General features: G+C 39.2%; 1 long non-coding RNA gene across 1 annotated transcript; it reads left to right on the forward strand.

Annotated features, from left to right (window-relative positions):
- Positions 1 to 3467: 3467 nt before the first annotated feature.
- Positions 3468 to 12838, forward strand: LOC125696231 (uncharacterized). The gene is made up of 3 exons (XR_007378236.1): positions 3468 to 3617; positions 11203 to 11386; positions 12569 to 12838. It is a non-coding gene; the product is annotated as an uncharacterized LOC125696231 (long non-coding RNA).
- The last annotated feature ends 693 nt before the right edge of the window (positions 12839 to 13531 follow it).

Genomic DNA, 13531 nt, shown 5'->3' on the forward strand with positions numbered 1-13531 from the left:
CCTCCATATTGCTTTAACAGAGTGGCATAGACCACAGATTCCTTTCTGTTATAGGGGACATTAGGCAGGAAACTATTCGTATTAGTTCTTAAAAAGGAATGTTTTAACTCCCCAAACCAGACAACAACTGAAACAAAATAGAAAACCAAAACCTTTTCCTGGAGAAAAGAAGGCTGCGGGGTGACCTCATTGCAGCCTTTCAATACCTAAAGGGAGCCTACAGAGGGGAGGGGAATCAACTCTTTGAAAGGGTTGATACGTGTAGGACGAGGGGAAATGATTTTAAGTTGAAGGAGGGGAGATTTAGGTCGGACATCAGGGGGAAATTCTTTACCCAGAGAGTGGTGAGGTACTGGAACAGGCTGCCCAGAGAGGTTGTGGATGCTCTGTCCTTGGAGGTGTTCAAGGCCAGGCTGGATGGGGCCCTGGGCAGCCTGGTTTAGCATTAAACATGGAGGTTGGTGGCCCTGCATGTGGCAGGGGAGTTGGAGATTCATGATCCTTGAGGTCCCTTCCAACCCTGGGCATTCTGTGATTCTGTGAACCTTAGAAGGAAAGCAGGAAGGAAAGTGTGCTTGACTGCAAGTCAGGGCTCCTGAAAATAATGTTCTATCATCTCATAATTTGCTCTACCTGTGATGTGTTGTAGGATAACAAAAGAATCTTCTGACATTTTTGTAGTTTTGTTTTCCACTCACGTGGAAAGCTGTTGAGCTGTAAACCTTGGGGTTAGAGATGTGAAGAGGGGGAAAGGAAAAAGGTGTGCAGAGAAGCCTTTATTTCAGTGCTCAGAGATTAATGCTTTAAATTGCTATTGCAAGCTATTAGCGATGATGAAGAGTACATATTATACATAATAATGAGATAATATGTTTGCATAAGGTTCAGAGATGGTCTATCTCAAAAGAAACAGCTGCTACCTGGGGATTCACATCTTATTCTTTATCAGTAGATTTCTCATTGGCCTCAGGCACTTTTTTTTTGTAAAGATGAAGCTGCACTGAAAGCAATGCCTCCTAATTTATGACATTGGCCCACGAAGGCAGATGTTGGTGGTACAGCAGAAGAGGCTGAATCTTCCCACCCATATTCCATTACATTTCATTGCCGTGTGACAGATGGCAGCAGAGGGAAAGTCTGACAGAATGGTTCTGACATGGAAGTGCATATGAGGCAAAGGGGTGTAGCTGAATTCTTTCATGTGGAATCAATGGCACCCATTGACACTTGTCAACGCCTGCTGAACATTTATGGAAACTACAGTGGATGTGAGCACAGCAGTGGTGACAATGACAGTGGGTCACCTCCACTGGTGCAAGTTTATATGAGCAGGACGTGCAGGTTCTTGTTCACTGCTGGTGAAAATACATAGCTAATGGTGGTGACTGTTTAAAAACAGTGTTTTGTAGCTGAGAATTTGCTCTATCAAGTAGTGTTATTGTGCTCTTTGCATCTGTTGTCATTTCCATAGAAATAAATTGGAAGCCTTAATTTCTGAGCAGACTTCATACGTGGACTCCACAGACCTGAGCACCATTTACCCTGAAATGCTGAAGTCTTGCCCCCCCCCCCCCCCCCCCCCAATCATCTGGGATTCTTCTGTGAAGGCATTAAATGCTTTGTGTTAGAGAGGCAGCCAGTGCTTTCCTTCCCCTGGATACAAAGCGAGTGGAAAATTTCTGTGATGAAGTCTGGTAAGCATGTCTAGTGTCTGATGTTCTGGGCACATAGAGAACATGAGGAAAAGGCATCAGCTAGGCTTTGTTATAAATGACAATATTTAGAGCAAGGCAAAAAATAGACCAGTTAGTCTTTTTCTCTACACAAGCTTGCCGTAAACAATTTTATGCTGGATGAATCTCACCATTCAACTCTTAATAAATTCCAGGCTGGGATTTGAGATTTAACTCTCTAAAGGGTCATCAGTGAAAGGAGGATCCCAAAAGCCACCAGATTGCAGGGTGCATAACAGAATTGCTCAGGTCACGTAACTTTCCCTTTCTGCAAAATCTTTCCCCTGTATTTGTATAAATGGATCATAGTCTACAGATGCAGAGCACAGATTTCCCAAAGGAAAAGATCACGCAATTCATTTTGTGCAACCAAGCAAAGAGGATCCTGATATTTAAGACCTCATTCGAATTGCTTGAAGTGGAAGGATGTAGTCTAAACCATTCCCGGGGCTTTATACAAACACTGTAAATACCATGTCCCACTGATATTTGTGAGTGACATGCTGAGAGCTGATGGAGGCTTTTGGTTTTTTTTTTCCTGCAGCTTAGCAACAAGGAGTGACTGGCAAATTCCTCTGCTCTTCAAAATCAATGCCACTTTTCTGGATCATTTCCTCATCTTCACAATCATCTGTCAGAACAGTAAATTTACAATATGTCCCAGGGTCTGCTGCAAGCTTTGATAGTTAGAGGATGAACTTAGCCATTTCAAAGTCAAACATATTAAGGTTTTGGATCCAATACAAGCACTAGCTTGCTGGTGACATTGTTAATTTGGATGCCTTTTGTGCTCCAGTCAGCTTTTTACTTTGCATGCAAAATATCACTGTGAGAACACATACTGGTTGATTCATGCACCAACAATGCAAATTTTTATTTTGTCTCTATCTTTTATTATAACACCTGCGAACTTTAACCATGGATCATCATGATCCTGCTGTGCATCGCAGAACAAAAAATAGACTCCGTCCCAGCAAAGCGATTGTAACTATCAAAAATATTGCAGACTGAGAATGGACACTGATGAGTGGGCAAGCGTGGAGAAAATGAGAGAGAGAACTCATTTTCATTACAAGTGGAACTTCTGACAGTAGATTTGGTATTTTTTTTATTGGGAATTAGAAGGAAAAGAGCTATGTTTACAGGTACTTACGAGGAACTTCTAGAGAGCCAGAATTGCCAGGTACTTGCTGGTGTCCATTCCAGGCAGTAGGAATACAGAAGCCTGTTGGAATTAACTCTACTTGGTTACTAAAAACTGTCACTTTTACAAAAGTGACTGCAATATAATGCTGGTTCTCATCAGGAAGGTGCACTGATTTCCTTGAGTTGAAACACAAAACACTAAATTGAGAACCTCAATTTCATACCAGCTTTCTATTCAGAGAATAAAATAACGATTGTTCAGTTACTCTGCTTTCTTTTCCTGCTTCATGTCATTACCACAGAAATAGAGAACCAATGCTCCCTACTTATTTTCAGGCCAAGGTTACCTTGTCTTGGATAGCAGAAAGATATGGAAGTAAGTTGTCTTTTTGATTCCAAAACAGCCTTTGATCTTATGTCAAATGTTCAACCCACAATAAAAAAAAAGTTTACTTAATGTTTTCACTGAACATAAAAGAACCTCAAAATATCTCAACACTCCTTCCATTTTGTAAGACCTGACAATTTGTAACTTCAGAACACCTCAGGTAAGCAAACACACCTCAGCTGTGTATGCAGAGGACTTTATAGGGAGGTAATGAGTGGCTTTGTCAATTACACAGCTGCAACTATTTGCACTTTCTGGGAATGATAATAAGGTGAGGCTCAGCTCTTGACGCTTTGAAAAGTGGGTGTTATGCTGTGGCTTTTCTCTAGAAGGAAGGAGTTCCTAATCAGGTATGGCTGATTATTTTGGCTCTTATGAGATATGCTCTAAGTGGCTGAGATGATGCTTCTGAGTTTCATCACTGTTAATGTCACTGAAAACAGAAAGCAGCTTTAGGGGGCTACCTTCTTAGTGTGCTCAAATGTATTTCCTTTTTGTGAAAATTGGGTAGGTTATTCTGCAACTGATAGCTGCAATATAAGGTTTCTCAGTTTCATTTTATGAGAAAGCAATATTCAAGTAGATTCCAAGTCATCAGCAACTGAATGTTTGCGGTTTATTTTACTCAAGCCCTCTCATGGTCCTAATCTTGTTATGCTATTAGTGATCTCTGCAAGTTGAACTGCACTTTTGAACAGCCAGCAAGTCTAATATAACTGTGTTTACTGCTTCAGCTTCAAGATCTAGACAGACTGAGAAGACACCTTTTTGCCAGGCACAAACTAGAATACTGATCTCTGCCCATCAGGAAGCATTTCTGTGTTGTGTGGGTGACATAAGGCTGGCACAGGCATCCAGAGAGGTGGTGGGGTCTTCTCCTTGAGGAGGAGAAATAAAATAACAGAAGAAGAAATGTTATGAACTATGGTTCTATGGTAGAACTGTGATGAGAAATGGAGTGGAAAGGTTTTATACTCCTTAGCTTCATAGAGTGGGTTATTTGCTGACCTGGCTTTTGTGATATAGGACACTTGATAATCAAGTGTCAGTGCTAAGTGGGTAACTGTGATGGGTTGTATGCTTTCCAGTGACTGTAATTATTCAAATTGTATGCAATTTTAATTTAATTGGCTAACAATCTGGGTCAGAAAACAATGCCTTATAAGAGGGGAAAAAAAAAAATAGGAGAAGTATCTAATATTATTGACAGGCTTAACTATTCCTCTGAGGCAAATAAGTTTTCCCGCTTTCATATGGGCCACCTTTCTCCTTACCAGGGGCACTTTAGGAACTTGTTACCACTTAGATTTATGGCTTCAAGTATATTTACTTTCTTAGTGCAAATCTATTTGTGCATATTTACAACAGGCTTGCCAAGGCTTTTGCTTTCTAGTTTAAATATTTGAATTGCAAAGTATAGTTGGATTTTTAATGTATTTTTGAACACCTATCATCTATTTGCCAGCTCATCCTTTTCTCCCACAAATGCTCAAGGGGTCCTAAAAGGCATTGTGGTGCCTGTTAGGATCTGTACAGATAATCCTATCTGCACTTATGTTGCTGTATTGAGTGCTGGGGCACTGATCCTGTCCAACACAAGGAAGTGAGTTAACTTGGAAGCTAGGAGACTGAAGGACCCCTGTTTTTTTGCAATAATCCATTTAAAATCATACTGGTTATTTGCCAACCTGTGTCGCTATCAGTTTTGGTTAGTGGGAAACGTCCTGAGTCACCGTGAACTCTTATGTAGTTATCAATAAATTCTTGATTTGTTATTAATTGATTCCTTTTTCTTTACATCAGTGTTAGCTTTCTGGATGTCAGAGTTTCTGTGTGTGTTAAGATGCATTTTCTTTTTTGTCTCTGGGATTTTTGTGAAGCCAGGACAGGTTATTGAGAAACTAGAGTATGTGGCTGGGATTGCCAAGCAATCCATCTCTCCTCCACTTTGATGAGGATGGCTGACCAAAAGGAATACTGTCCTTCAGATGTAGCTCTTGAGCCCACAGTCTTTATTAATGTGCTTTTTTAACCTAATATTTCATTTTTACTGCCTTTTGACTTCTGGCTTTTTGGAAGAAGATCATCAGAGATGTTTTAAAGACTGAGTTCTGTACACAAATCACGTTGAGCTGTAGTGCTTGGAGAAGTGCATGAAGGATGCTGGAGAAAGAGGGAACCTGAGACTCAGGGAGGGTGCCTGTCAGTGAGACCTGCCTGTCCATAAGTTAATGAGTAGGCGTAGGGTTTGAATGAGCCCCTGGCTTTGTTCATCTTTTGTGAAGATAAAGAATCGGGATGATTCTTTATTCTGGCTGGAGTAGAAGGATTAATTTCTTCCTCTTTTACCCTTCAGAGAAGCCAAAAAGGAATAGCTTCTTAACTTTACTTGCTTCTATGTTTCCAGTAGATTTTTCAAGTAACCTTAAGGTCTGGATCTGGATGTTCTCCTTAAACATTTATAACGCTTAAAATTAGTTTTGGCGACCAAAATAAAAGGCAAATACATCACTTTTCAGATATGTGCTCCAGTTATCCGAATTTTATTTATTATCCAGAGGTTACAAAGATGGTGACATTTGCGGCTTCAGTCAGAATAATAAAATGACTTAATGACAGAAATCTTAAGGTAAGTATCAATTAGAGCAAAAGCATTCTTTCTGCATTCCAACCATTTTCATTTCCATGCTGGGCATATTCAATTATTTTTAATGGTCACGTGTAGCATAAGAATCCATAGCAATGTGTGTTAATTTATGTACTGACAGCTGATGCATTGTTCATATTTCTGTCAATAAAGCAGATTGCTCCTGGGCCTTGTATTCTTGCAGCATGAGAATGTTTGTGCAAAGTATTCTGATTGTGTTTTGCATGAGGTCTTAAACACTCTGGAGATCACTGAGCATATGGTAAGTATTAGAAGGGATTCATTTGGAGGCAGATATGTGGTGTTGGTGTGCCCTTAGAGGCATTGTGTAATCTGAAGCACGATTCTGCTGGTGGCTCTTGATAGAGTGGGAGACTTTGGCATCATCCTGAATGAAAATATACAGCCCAAAGGGCTAATCTGCTGCTGCTTTGAGGCTACAACATGATGACTCTGTATCCATTTCCCGAATCTTGAAGGATTCTTTTGATCGTTGTGTCTGCCAGGGATTTGTGAATGAGCAGGAGAATTATCTTTCTAAATCCTTAGATGATTGCAGTAGCAGATGCAGTGTTTTAGGTGTAATAGCAAATTTGTATGATGTAAGCTCCTCTGATCTGGTCTGACAGCATGCTGACAGTCTGGATGTTATCTTACACTTCCCATACTGGAGTAAAACAGCAGCCAGAATTGAAGAGAACAAAAGTCAACAAATTTATGACTTACTACTCTCAAAGTAATCGAGTGTCAGAAAGTTTGGAGGTATTATACGTGCATTTATACATGAGAAGATGCAAGAGATTCACTTGAAATTGCAAGTATTTGGTATTGCTAATTTAACCTTTGGAAAGTTATGCAATCAACTTTCTCATTTCATGTAACTGACAGCTTTAAGCACTGTCATATAGGCACAGAAACAAGATTGTGTTCAACAAAGACTTCGGATGGATGTGTGAATTTTCAAGTACTCTACCATTTTTCTCTTGTCCTGTGGTCTCTTCTGTGAAGTGTTTTTTGCAGTGACAAGAGGCGAACTCTGTATTCCAAGGTATGGTGCTGAACAGTTGCAGCCATGGTAGCTGAATTTCTGAATAAGTGAAAATTTGCACAGGCCTTCTTTGCTTTTTGAGATACGTACATCTCCTGTACCTTGGTACCTTCTGAAACTGGGAGAAAGGCTGCCTCTGTGTGGTATAACAGCATACTCGGTGCTGCTTAGATATTCTTACTGCCTCAAAAGCAGCCTCAGTTCTATGTACATCTTGGGCATACAGCCCTGGGCAGGAAGATATTCTCCTCCTTCCCTTAAGCAGGACTTTGGAAGGGTTTGGAGGAAAGGCTCGTTATGTTTCTGTGCCTGCATACAAACCCGGTACAAGGACCTGAGGCCACTGATCTGTTTTGAAACCACTGTCCAAATTGTCTGATTTGTGTGAGGGGATATCACAGGTCAAAATGGAGATTCTGGGCGGTGGTGTGAGATTTCCAGTCCTGATGCAGGTAAAATAAGTGGCCTAGATGATGCTTTGAAGGCCCACAGCAGCTGGGATAGAGTGCAATAGATTTGGTGTCTGAAGCAGTAATATCCAATTCCTTATGGTGGAAAAATTTTACATCCTGATCTTGCTCACCTTGTAAAAATAGGTAAAGCAAGGATAACATCATTAAACCAAAGGATGCCTAAATAAAGTTGTTTTTTTTTTTTTCTCCTGAGCATTGGGGGCAGGGGAGGGGGGGGATTGAGACAGTGCAGTTTGATATTTCCATACCTATCTTTCTAATGTCTTTTTTTTTCCTCCACAAGAAGATAAGTGGACAAAAATGACTTGAATGAGGTAATGAAGTTCTACTATGAAGACATTCCCAGTTCTCAGTAGTTCAGTATTTGCTTTTCTGTCTGAACGTGATTTACATCCATCACTTACCTTTCAGGCATCTAGCAGGTGCCAGAGAAACAAAAGATGTGTCCTGAATTCCTTGATGGATGCCCGTAGAGCAGTGCAGTTCATGTAACAAATGGTCCACTACGTAAGGTCCTTTTCATTGCCTTTGACTTCGTCATGTGAAATAAGATGTCCTTGATCCACTTTTTGCCTAATGGGTGAGACAAGTAGGTTTGGTAGAAAGGTGTGAGAGAGTTATAGCTGAGCTGTAATCCACTCCACTAACAGAACTTTAGAAATCAGTAGTGATTCCTACCATGACCACCAGTGTCAGTCAATGTATCTTGAAATAGATTCCTGATTCAAGATTCAATGTATCTTGAAACAGTTTCTCTTCAAGTGCTCAGAAACACTGGGTGATGCTGCTTTCTTCTTTCTAATGCTAACAAAGCCAATCCTGTTGACTTCCATCCTTCATTTACCCTTCTCCTTTGCTTATGGGGCATTATATACTATGTTTTTGTCGAGACACTACATCTCAGCTGCCCTAATACTTCTTCACTCTGTTCTGCATAGCCACAATTAAACCACAAATTTACCCTGGCTTTATTTCACAACATTCTATACTCTGACACATCTTGTATGTGATGGCTGACATTGTGCACAGAGAATTGATTGCTGCTATATTTGGTCATTGCTTTTGCATTCTTGTTGGAGGATTCTTCTGCTGACAGTAGTATTTAACTGTGTTTGTAACTTGCCTGCTGTTGGCTCCCAAGGTGGTTTTCATCTGCTTGCAGAAATAGCTTCAAAATTTGGTTCAGATTAATTACCTCTATGGTATCTTCCAATTTGGCCCCTTAAATTCCTTCCCTTGTAGCCCATAGCGGGCTGCAGATAACTTTGTTTTGGTTTCAAGAAACAGCATATAAATGATGGTCTTGTGCTTCCCCTGCTATTCTCTACTTTTTGCTACATGGAAATAACAAATTCCAGTTTTGGTGCTGTGGATAGTATGGATAAACAATGAAAGCAAAATGTAAACTGACAGCAGAAAGTGTCCATAGATTGAATCTTTTCCCAGAATAATTGTTTCTGTATAATACTTCCTCTCTGAAAAAGGGTGATAAATCATCTCAACTGTGTTGAAAATACTTGTGTTTTTAAAAATGTAAGACTCATGTTCAGTTATTGTTCGTAAGCTGATTATGTTTTATCCAGCCCACTCAGAAATAACATCAGACCCTCTAAATTGTGAAATGGATAAAAATTTCATGAAATGGGTGCTCAACAGCAAGGGTACCCAGCAGTGCAAAGCACAGCCTTACACCTGAACTGCTGAAGAGGTGGGAAGTCCAACGAGATGATGAACTGGATGTTTAATCAATTGTTGAATGGAGAATTCTGGAGTCACTGCGAGGTGAGGCAGGGGAAAACAATATCTGAAACTCTGTCGTCTTGATCTTGGGAAAGCCACATCCTGCCTTCACAAGCCTATTCATTTGATCATCTCAGTCAAGAGGATTTCAACTGCTTCTTGTAGAAAATGAAGTCCTCACCTCTGCTGGTTCTCTGATGCAAAGCATGCCTTTTCACCCACTTAAATTACATACACATATAAACCCTACTTAACCCTCTCAGAATTGCTGATATTCTGTGGAAGTTTTTTTTTTTTTTTTTTTTTTTTTTGTTGTTGTTGTTGTTGTTGTTTTTTTTTCAGGTTGACTTTGTATCTGGAGATGGAACATAACACACAGAATTAGTGCCTTCAAACAGAGTATAGTATAAAAACAGCAATGCCATCTGAATGAGCATTTACTTATTTCCTGATCAGCTTGTTTTTCTTCATGTCTGAGAATAAGAAAAAAAAGGCCAGAGATTTCTTGGATAAGACAGCCATCCCCACCCACACATTCACTGCTGCTCATTTTGTCTTGCTAATCTGAGCAAGTTCCCCTAATGAGTATGAAAACTCAAGGATCCTTATGGAAAACAAACACTGATATTCTGGATTTGATACTGAAACCACTTTTGTCCCCAAAATGACATCCACAGAAATTCTTTTTGGAGGACAAAACTTTTGTGTACAAAAGGCATAAGAAAATATGCCTAGAGCTTTTGTGTGTGAGATAAATGCATTTATATATGTGTGCAGATACATCATGTCTGCATATGTATGTGTTTAACAGTAATAAAAACAGATGAAAGATGTCCCTTCCCCCCTCCCACACTATTTTGTGTAATGATCAAAATCAAATCATGTAATGAGCAAAATCGTTGCTCCACAGCATTATAATGTCTGGATATCCATCTCATCTAGTTGCCATTGCTTTTGTTATGATCTGTTAATATACTAATCTGCTAATCACAGAATCATATGTACTGCATTATTTGGTGACTCTCCCATGAATATTTCAATTATTATAATTGTTTTCTTTCCAGAGAAAGGAATATGTTTGATTTGAATGATGAGGTTAACAAGTCTAATGGTACAACATTTCACAGTGCTTCACAACATTAGATTCTAAACCTTTCTGGACTATTTTCTTTATTTTTTTAATAATAATTTCTTTTACAAGTAGGGAATGGACACAATTCAGGCATTTCCTTAATTGAAGCAAGAGTATTTATTCAATAATCTGACTAATTTTTTCCTTTTTCCATTGAAGGTAGAAAAATCAGTAACGTATCCAAAAATACCCACTGCCCCTTCTGAAACAAATACTGCTTGATCCTTTAAAATCATTGTTGCATTTCTAAATTCTTTTTTTCCCTACTATTTTAAGGAGACGTTGCCAATCCACTTTAACCTCATTTTTAATATATTGTAACTTTGTCCTTTACTGACTTTGAAATTCAGCCACTTTCTATTCAACCTGCTGTCTAGTAATTACCATGACTATTACATTGCCTTGCATTCTATGTAAATGCAGACTTTTACTACTGATGGCTAATTATTCTCATCTTATTTGAATAACACAGGTCTGTACAGCTACAGTACTATGGTATATTCTAGATAACAACAGCAAGAGGAAGCATTGGTCTGTCAGCTTTCCATCTACCACTTCCTGAGCTAGGAGAATATACCTCTATAATAGGCCTCAACTTCCCGCTGTTCTTTTCTGCTCATCACAGTTTTTATGTTTTCCATTTTCTTCTTCACCTCTTTCCCAATATTACTGTTATTTACTGAGATTTCTTTCTGTCCTCCCTCTCCTTCTATTTTCCTGCTCTTGTTCTAATAGCAAGTCTTAGTCCATGTTTGTTCTTATCAGTATCTCTTCAGTTGATTCTATATCAATTCAACTGCATTTCCTCCCAAAGAGAGGGGAAGACTGATGTGAAGTCGATGTGTCACCATTCTCTGATGTTAATGTGTTGTTTTTCTCCTCCTCCACTCTACAGACTTAACTTGCTCTGCTGCAGGAACTATTTCTGAGCGCTGTGCTATTCTGAACTCTGTATTCTTTGAATTGCTCAACTCCCAGTGGAGGCTCTTGGACATGATGAACTACTTGATAAAATTCACTTTCAAAATTCATTTTAAAACCCAAATTTATTGACAAAAGTCCTGCGCATCGTCTGAAGGGTAAAGGAATTTTCTCACCTGTTTTTCTACTGTTGTTTGACACAGTAATTTTCCTTCTGTAAAATTATTCATGTGGATTCCCTAGGTATTTAATTAATGCATATATATACTTTTCAGTTAAAGTGCTTTCTTGTGGTCCCAGTCCATACCTGTTTTAATTCTTTTCTTCATAAAACATCTCCATAATAACTAAAAATTACAGTTTGTTTCAAGTTGAAAATTCTTAAAGAAAAGAAAAAGAAACCTAGCAACTGAAAGCCAAAATTAATTAAAAATGAAGTCTCCTTAGGAAGTAACCAGGAGTTCAGACAAAAAAACAAGGAAACTTTGAAGAAGTAATGCTGGGGATAGGGAAGAGTAACAGGAAGTTAGAAATATAGAATGATAAGAATCACAGAATTGTTTTGTAGTTATTACGCTCTTGAGTTGGAGCCTTAATCTAGGAATATCCTGGCCACAAGGAAAATGCTTGTTGAATGTTTTAAATACGTACAATTTCCTTCAGCATAGCAAGCATTAAACACCAATGTCTTTTTTTGCCAACACTTCACACTGAGCTGCTGAGTCTTCCTGCCCAATGTCTTTCTTGTTATTCATGATGTCCCCTGGAGAACATCTGGAATCAGTGGATATTCTGTATTCTGATTCAAAGCGCCACCTTGGAATTTCATCTCAATTTCAGTCAAGCAGATTCAGAGATTAGCCATAGCACATTGTGTTTTGGGGTACACAGGGCTATTTTTTTTGCTTTGCCAGTGTGGTAGCTCCTTTCTTCCAACAACAAACAGGCTCAAATCTGTTGAAAATGCTGGTTTGATATTTTTTGGGTGCTTTTTTTCATTGGCTTTTTTTGGGGGTTCTTCCTCTCTTTCCCTCTCCTCCCCTCCCTTGTTTGTTTGTGTTTTTTTTTTTATAATTTTTTTTTCTTTTTTTTGCCTTGATTAAGCCTCTTGCTGCAGTTGTGGACTTTATCATAATTTTATTTTCTGCTCTGCATCTTTCATTCCCCCCACCTGTTTCTTTGAAAAGCTCAGAAAGAAGAGGCTTTCCATCCTGTGCCTCCTTGAGTACAGCTTCTATCATCCTTCTGTTGAAAAATGATCATTGAAGTCCCGAAGCTATTTCCCTTCATTTTAGAATAAATACACCTTATTAAGGTCCTTCTTTTTCTGTTGCTTGCAGCCACATTTTCAACAAGGACAAAAATTACATGGAACATGAAAGAAAGGGATGCTTTTCCTTTGTTCCATACATGCCGCCTGTAAAAAGCAATTAACCTTTCTGGCTGTCATCCTACTGCTGTCTCTGAGGGATGAAAACAGATTTTTAGTTTGAGAAGAGGTCTGAGAGATGCTGAAGTTATAAGTGGGGAACTCACGGGTATTTCTGAAGGTAAAGTACCAACATGAAAGGTCAAGGGAAAACAAATGGAATGAAAGCATCAGGAAGACGTTTGAGTCCAAAATCTGAGCTGTGTTATTTCACTTATCTTCCTAGATGAATGAATAAACACTGAAAAAACACCACAGAATTTCAGTTGTCACTGAAATAAAGTCTGTGTGTATTAGCGTTGCTCCTGAATGCTCAGGGTAGCATTGGGCAGCCCAAGGAGCACTCCTAGGCATAACTTCTCTCTCTTTATTTTCTTCAAAACAATGTTTTTTGAACAGGAATATTTAAGAGTGAAACCATTCCCTGTTTTTCTGCTGGGGTGATGTTACTTAGAACAGAGATGCGGCTTGCCGTGCTCTGCCCCTCAAATTATCACTTCTGAATGCATTTTCCACTGTATCACTTTCAAATTCAGCACTGGGCTTTTCCCATTGGGAAGAACAACAAATGTCAGATGCTTTCAAGAACCGTGGAGATGTGGCACTGGGGGATGTGGGCATGGTGGGGGTGGGCAGGGCTGGACTTGGGCATCTCAGAGGTCTTTCCAACCTAAATGATTCTGTGTTCATTGTTCTCTTCATGAAGATATAGAAAAATGTGCATATGTACTAGAGGTCAAAGTATCTAAGACTATACTTGCTGTTTCTGATTCTTCAGCTGGATGGATAGAATTACAGGGCATTTTATAAGTATTGGACTAATTCTTTGGTGAGCACAGACTGCTGCTGGCAGGTTTTTAAAGTGTTTTAACAA

This window comes from Lagopus muta, chromosome 7 (assembly GCF_023343835.1).
Source record: "Lagopus muta isolate bLagMut1 chromosome 7, bLagMut1 primary, whole genome shotgun sequence".
Classification (NCBI taxonomy): Eukaryota; Metazoa; Chordata; class Aves; order Galliformes; family Phasianidae; genus Lagopus; species Lagopus muta.